Below are 8,736 nucleotides of genomic sequence, written 5' to 3' on the forward strand. Positions count from 1 at the left end.
CCAGTTTTGCCATGAGAGTCCACCATATCTACCTATGGATTGAGTAAGATCCTTCAAGTAAGTTGTCATCGGTGCAAAGCAATAAAAATTGCTCTAAATATGTATGATTGATTGGTGTGGGAGAAATAAGCTTTATACGATCTTGTGATGTGGAAGTAATAAAAGCGACGGACTGCATAATAAAGGTTCATATCACAAGGGGCAATATAAAGTGACGCTCTTTCGCATTGAGATTTTGTGCATCCAACCATAAAAGCGCATGGCAACCTCTGCTTCCCTCTGCGAAGGGCCTATCCTTTATTATTATCTTCTACCCTATGCAATAGTCACGGTGATCTTCACCTTTTCTTTTTCATTTTATCCTTTGGCAAGCTCAGCATGTTGGAAAGAACATGATATATATATATATATCTAATTGGATGTAGGGGAGCATGAACCATTATTGTTGACATTACCCTTGAGGTAAAAGGTTGTGGGGCAAAACTATAAGCCCCTATCTTTCTCTGTGTCCGATTAAAACTCCATAACCACAAGTATCGCATGAGTGTTAGCAATTATGGAGGACTAAATGATAGTTGAGTATGTGGACTTGCTTTTTAGCTCTGACATAGACTCTTTCCGATGTTATGATAAATTGCAATTGCTTCAATGACTGAGATTATAGTTTGTCGGAGCCCAATAAGGTTTATGATTTATACTTTTGCATTGTGAATAGATCATCACTTGAACATAAGTAATCATATGACAAAAGCTATATATGTTGCTGCTATGAGAATAATCATGATGCCTTCATGTCCGTATTTTATTTTTATCGACGCCTCTACCTCTAAACATGAGGACATATTTATTGTTATCGGCTTTTCGCTTGAGGACAAGCAAGGTCTAAGCTTGGGGGAGTTGATACATCCATTTTGCATCATGCTTTTATATTAATATTTATTGCATTATGGACTATTATTTCACTTTATGTCACAATACTTATGGCTATTATCTCTTATTTTACAAGGTTTACATAAGGAGGGAGAATGCCGGCAGCTGGAATTCTGGGCTGGAAAAGGAGCAAATAATAGAGACCTATTTTGCGCAACTCCAAAAGTCCTGAAACTCCACAGAACATCTTAAAATAAATAAAGAAAAATCCATGCCAAAGATGAAGGCCGGGGGGCCCACGCCCTGCTCACGAGGGTGGGGGCGCCCCCCCTAGGGCGCGCCCCCTACCTCCTGGGCCCCCTGGTGTCTCTCCGACGTCCATCTTCTCCTATATGAAGTCTTTCGATGAGAAAAAAAATAAGAAGGAACTTTTCAGGATGAGACTCCGCCGCCACGAGGCGGAACCTTGGCGGATCCAATCTAGAGCTCCGACAGAGCTGTTCTGCCGGGGAAACTTCCCTCCGAGAGGGGGAAATCATCACCATCGTCATCACCAATGCTCCTCTCATCGGGAGAGGGCAATCTCCATCAACATCTTCACCAGCACCATCTCATCTCCAAACCCTAGTTCATCTCTTGTATCCAACTCTTGTCTCAAAGTCCGGGATTGGTGCTAGTAGGTTGCTAGTAGTGTTGATTACTCCTTGTAGTTGATGCTAGTTGGTTTGTTTGGTGGAAGATCATATGTTCAGATCCTATATGCATATTATTACCCCTCTTATTATGAACATGAATATGCTTTGTGAGTAATTACGTTTGTTCCTGAGGACAAGGGAGAAGTCTTGCTATTAGTAGTCATGTGAATTTGGTATTCGTTTGATATTTTGATAAGATGTATGTTGTCTAGCCTCTAGTGGTGTTATGTAAACGTCGACTACATAACACGTCACCATTATTTGGGCCTAGAGGAAGGCATTGGGAAGTAATAAGTAGATGATGGGTTGCTAGAGTGACAGAAGCTTAAACCCTAGTTTATACGTTGCTTCGTAAGGGGCTGATTTGGATCCACATGTTTCATGTTATGGTTAGGTTTACCTTAATACTTTTGTTGTAGTTGCGGATGCTTGCAATAGAGGTTAATCATAAGTGGGATGCTTGTTCAAGTAAGAACAACACCCAAGCACCGGTCCACCCACATATCAAATTATCAAAGTATCGAACATGAATCATATGAACATGATGAAAACCAGCTTGACGATATTCCCATGTGTCCTCGGGAGCGCTTTTCCTATTATAATAGTTTGTTCCGGCTTGTCCTTTGCTACAAAAGGATTGGGACACCTTTCTGCACTTTACTTACTTTTGTTACTTGTTGCTCGTTACAATTTATCCTATCACAAAACTATCTGTTACCACTTATTTCGGTACTTGCAGAGAATACCTTTCAGAAAACCGCTTATCATTTACTTCTGCTCCTCGTTGGGTTCGACACTCTTACTTATCGAAAGGACTACGATAGATCCCCTATACTTGTGGGTCATCAGTACTGTCTACCCAGAGTAAAGAGTTAATGTTTCTGAAAGACTGTGTATCGGTCATCCGTTTCTCAAACACCATGTAGTGCGAGAAATCCAATGGAGGAGATCGAGTCTTGTGGGGGAAAGTGCGCGAACCTCTATAGAGTGTACAAACTAATCATGGTTAGCCGTGTCCCCGGTTATGGACATCTTGAGTATCTGGTTCTTGGATTTTCATGTTGATCTCAACACTCTAATTAATTTGTTTGGGTTTTGTTACTATCTAGTTGGGATTGAGTTGGAGGAACCTTCACAATGTTTAACAACTACCATGATAGTTAAATAAAATATATTCCTTTGTTGTAGGAAAAAATTGGCTTTTCGCAAAAATATTGTAACCATAGAGCCTCCACCAGCCATATATGCATGTAGTGATAGCCTTTATTCTGTTCATTGCTCTATTGTGTTACATTGCCAGCATATTCCATGTGCTGACCCGTTTCGGGCTGCAACGTATCATGTTGCAGACTTTTCAGACGAAGTGTAAGGTGCGCTAGGTCGTTGTCGTGCACTTAGCTATGCCGTTGGAGTTGATGGACTCACTTTGTCTTCCAAGCCTTCCGTTGTTATCTTTTTAGATGGCCTTTAGCCATATTTATTGTATTAAGTTCTCTTTTGAGACACTCGATGTAATAAGTGTGTGATTGAACTCTGTTATAAATCCTTCAATTACTGTGTGTGTCAGCATTACCGATCCAGGGATGACACTTATGCATAGAGATTTGATCATCTGAGGTCGGATTGCTACAAGATGGTATCAGAGCACACGTTGACTGTAGGACATGGCCACTAAGATAAGCCGCATGTCACTCTTCTCTACTCATTCCTGACTCCTCTCCATTTTCTACTCTATAGGATGGTAGACTCAAGGAACAAGTTTGCAACCGGATGAAGACACACCCTTTGGACGACACTTGAAAGAAGTCACTAGGTACCTGAACATCGGAATACCAAGCTTCACCGGGACCTACACCGCCACTTTACCAGAAGAGGAGTGATGGATGATTCGAGTTCAAGTTCCAGGAAGGACATTCACGCCAGTCACTGAGCCCATAGAGTTTTCCTTTGATGCCCCAACCTGGAGTCTAGGTAAGAGCATGGCAGCCCACATCGCCATGGGACGCACCGGCGAAGTTTATCACAAAGATATTAAGGACACCATCTACCAGATATGTGAGCGCCGAGATGAGCAATGGGAGATGATCAGCACCAGGAGGGACTGGTCCATTGCAGCCTTTATCCAGGAGTTAAACCAGCACATTCATCGCCGAGAGAACCAGATGTGTGCAAGCATGATAGATTTGAAGAAGTTGATGACTAGGAACATGGATCTTGAAGAGGAACTCAAGTATACACGCGACGGATACAAGGAGGAAATCACAATACTAGTGGAGAAGAATGACGACCTGACAAGGAAGCTAGGAGTATTCATGGGGGACCCCGCACCAGGAGGAGATGACGACCATCCCAAGGACTACATCATCATCGACGACACTGACTCCGACCCCGACAGTAGTGATGATGATTATGAAGACGAAGCTGTAGCGGATATCGTGGAGTCTTCCACCGATCAAAATTTCTAGTCGACCACCATATCATTATTAGTATTTTCCCCCATGTATATAGTAGTAGTCCGAGCACTATAATGGTAGTTCGATCGTTTGTAGGCCCTTGTTGAATTCATTTGGTGTGATATGAATGTGTTTGTCTCATGTGCATATGGGTAGTGATTTCTCACTAGGCACCATTCTATTCTAATCTCTCCCCTCTAAACCCATCAGATGCCTCCGAGACGTGACCCCGGATTTGCCTTCCCACCGGAGCTCACTCAGTTGATCCAACAGTGGAATACCCTGATGCAGTTGCTAGTCCAGAACCAAGGCAACAACAACAACAACCTACCGCCACCACCTCCAGTTGACAACTTAGCCCGTTTTCTAAGGTTGCAACCGCTGGTGTTTTCTAGCAGCACCGAGCCAATAGTTGCTGATGACTAGCTACGAAGGATTGGAAGGGAGTTGACCACCGCAGGTTGCACAGATACTGAGAAGGTGCATTTTGCCGCACATCAATTGGATGGACCTACAACCTCATGGTGGGAGAATTACACAACCACTTTCCCTATAGCGAATGTCACTTGGGAGCAGTTTCAGCAAGCATTCCGCACTGCTCATGTCTCAACTGGAGCTATGAGCATGAAGAAGCGTGAGTTTCGCAACTTATGCCAGGGAAACCGTACTATGGGGCAGTGCGTGGATGAGTTTAGCAAGTTAGCTCGCTATGCCCCAGATGATGTGGCCACAGATGCCGCAAAGTAGGAGAAGTTTATGGAAGGGGTGAATGATGATATGAGTATGCAGTTAATGGTGGCAACATTCAACAACTACCAGGAGTTGGTAGACAAGGCTCTTATGATTGAAGGGAAGCAGCAGCAGATTGAGAGCTGCAAAAGGAAGTATGCACAAGGGAAGTACAATTCACGAGCTCAATAGAAGCCTCATTTTACCCCGAACTCGGGAGGATATACCCATAACCATGGAGGCCATACCCACAATGGAGGAAGTTCGCATAACCACAGGAATGGAAACGGGAATGGAACAGGCAGCAATCAGAGTCGCTCTAACCCAGCCACACCCGCCAAGAAGGATCTAAGTCACATTACTTGTTTCAAGTGCGGGAATACTGGACACTAAGCCACCGATGTTCTGAAGCAAAGAATGGTAATGGCAATGGAAGCTCTGGGAAGAAGCCCAACCCTTTCAACGGGGGACAAGTGAACCACATGAACGTGGAGGAGGTTGAAGAGCAGCCAGATGCAGTTATCTGTATGTTTTTGGTTAAGTCATTTACCACTCTCATTCTTTTTGATACTGGTGCATCGCTTTCATACATTTCAAGGGGATTTGTGGACAATTTTAAGTTACCCACCTTAGCCCTTAGGTCACCCGTGCTAGTAAGCTCACCAGGAGCAGAGTATATGGCCAACCGATGGTGCGATCGGATACCCTTAACTATTTGTAACCATGTTTTCCCCTCAAACCTAATAATTTTGGAGTCCCAAGGATTGGATGTGATACTAGGAGTGGATTGGATGTCGATGCATGGAGGAAACATCAATTGCGCCAGTAAGTCAATTTTGCTCACTACCCCGAAGGGAAAAAGGATCAAGTATGTGTCTAGGCAAGCGCCAAAGAGAACCCAAGTAAATTCCCTCTCAGGAGTTGTTCAGGAGGAAGTGCCGATAGTGAAGGATTATCTGGATGTATTTCCAGAGGATCTACCAGGCATGTCGCCAGATCGAGACATTGAGTTTTTGATAGAGTTGTTGCCAGGCACCGGACCCATATTGAAGAGACCATACCGGATGCCTGCAAATGACCTAGAGGAGATTAAGAAGTAGATTAAGGAGTTATTGGAGAAAGGTTACATTCGAGGAAGTTCGTCACCATGGGGAGCCCCAATGCTCTTGGTTGAGAAGAAGGATGGATCCTTGAGAATGGTTGTTGATTATCAGGCATTGAATGAAGTGATGATAAAGAACAAGTACCCACTACCGATGATCAATGATTCATTTGACCAACTGCAAGGAGCTAAAGTATTCTCCAAGATCGACCTGCAATCAGGATACCACCAGCTGAAGATTCGAGAACAGGATATACCCAAGACAGCTTTCACCACAAGGTACGGATTATATGAGCATATGGTTATGTCATTTGGATTGACTAATGCCCCATCCTATTTCATGAGTATGATGAATAAGGTGTTCATGGAGTTCTTGGATAAGTTTGTTGTGGTGTTCTTGGATAAATTATAGCATGAAACATATGGACACCACAACGGGATAAATTTGCTACAACAAAAGTATTAAGGTAAACCTAACCATAGCATGAAACATATGGATCCAAATCAGCCCCTTACGAAGCAACGCTTAAACTAGGGTTTAAGATTCTGTCACTCTAGCAACCCATCATCTACTTATTACTTCCCAATGCCTCCCTCTAGGCCCAAACAATGGTGAAGTGTCATGTAGTATCTATAATTTTTGATTGCTCCATGCTATATTATCTACTATTTTGGGCAATATTGGGCTTTATTATCCACTTTTATATTATTTTTGGGACTAACCTATTAACCAGAGGCCCAACCCAGATTTGCTGTTTTATGTCTATTTCAGTGTTTCGAAGAAAAGGAATATCAAACGGAGTCGAATCGGAACGAAATCAACTGGAGAAGTTATTTTTGGAACGAAAGCCACCGGATAGACTTGGACTCCACGTCGGGAGATATGGGAGGTGCTCACGAGGGTGGGGGTGCCCCCCTAGGGCGCGCCCCCTGCCTCGTGGGGCCCTCGTGGCTCCCCTGACATACTTCTTTCGCCTATATAACTCCACGTACCCAAAAACTTCTAGAACGCACAATAGATCGGGAGTTCCGCTGCCAGAAGCCTCCGTAGCCACCGAAAACCAATCTAGACCCGTTCCGGCACCCTGCCGGAGGGGGCAATCCCTCTCAAGTGGACATCTTCATCATCGCGGTGCTCTCCATGATGAGGAGGGAGTAGTTCTCCCTCGGGGCTGAGGGTATGTACCAGTAGCTATGTGTTTGATCTCTCTCTCTCGTGTTCTTGAGGTGATACGATCTTGATGTATCGCGAGCTTTCCTATTATAGTTGGATCCTATGTTTCTCCTCCCCCTCTTCTCTCTTGTAATGAATTGAGTTTCCCCTTTGAAGTTATCTTACGGATTGAGTCTTTAAAGATTTGATAACACTTGATGTATGTCTTGCCGTGGATATCTGTGGTGACAATGGGATATCACGTGATTCACTTGATGTATGTTTTGGTGATCAACTTGCGGGTTTCGCCCATGAACCTATGCATAGGGGTTGGCACACGTTTTCGTCGTGAGTCTCCGGTAGGAACTTTGGGGCACTCTTTGAGGTCCTTTGTGTTGGTTGAATAGATGAATCTAAGATTGTGTGATGCATATCGTATAATCATACCCACGGATACTTGAGGTGACATTGGAGTATCTAGGTGACATTAGGGTTTTGGTTGATTTGTGTCTTAAGGTGTTATTCTAGTACGAACTCTAGGGCTGTTTGTGACATCTATAGGAATAGCCCAACGGATTGATTGGAAAGAATAACTTTGAGGTGGTTTCATACCCTACCATAATCTCTTCATTCGTTCTCCGCTATTAGTGACTTTGGAGTGACTCTTTGTTGCATGTTGAGGGATAGTTTTATGATCCAATTATGTTAGTATTGTTGAGGGAACTTACACTAGCGAAAGTATGAACCCTAGGCCTTGTTTCAATGCATTGCAATACCGTTTACGCTCACTTTTATCATTAGTTACCTTTCTGTTTTTATAATTTCAGATTACAAATACCTTTATCTACTATCCATATACCACTTGTATCACCATCTCTTCGCCGAACTAGTGCACCTATACAATTTACCATTGTATTGGGTGTGTTGGGGAGACAAGAGACTCCTTGTTATTTGGTTGCAGGGTTGCTTGAGAGAGACCATCTTCATCCTACGCCTCCTACAGATTGGTAAACCTTAGGTCATCCACTTGAGGGAAATTTGCTACTGTCCTACAAACCTCTGCACTTGGAGGCCCAACAACGTCTACATGAAGAAGGTTGTGTAGTAGACATCAAGCTCTTTTCTGGCGCCGTTGCCGGGGAGGTTAGCACTTGAAGGTATATCTTTAGATCTTGCAATCGAGTCTTTTAGTTTCTTGTTTTATCACTAGTTTAGTTTATAAAAGAAAACTATAAAAAATGGAATTGAGTTTGTCTCATACGCTTCACCTTTTTAATATCTTTCATGAGTATGATGGAAAGGATAATTGTGCTCAAGTGCTAGAAGAAGAAATCTATAAAATGTTTGGCACTAAATATTTGAATGATGAGCATGATTGCAATGTTGTTAGTATGAATTCCTTGAATATCCATGATGCTAATGATATGCAAAGCCACAAGCCTGGGGAAGCTATGTTTGATGAAGATGATATTTTTAGTCCCCAAAGCTTTGATGAGCAAATTTATTATGATGAAAGCATGCCTCCTATCTATGATGATTATTGTGATGACACGTATGCTTTAAAGAATAATTATAACCATGAAACTTGTCATCTTGATCTTAATTTTCAATCACATGATAGTTATTTTGTTGAGTTTGCTCCCACTATTATTCATGAGAAGAAGTTTGCTTATGTGGAGAGTAATAAAAATTCTATGCTTGTAGATCATGAAAAGAATCCTTTATGTGATGGTT

Source organism: Triticum aestivum, chromosome 2A (genome assembly GCF_018294505.1).
Source record: "Triticum aestivum cultivar Chinese Spring chromosome 2A, IWGSC CS RefSeq v2.1, whole genome shotgun sequence".
NCBI lineage: Eukaryota > Viridiplantae > Streptophyta > Magnoliopsida > Poales > Poaceae > Triticum > Triticum aestivum.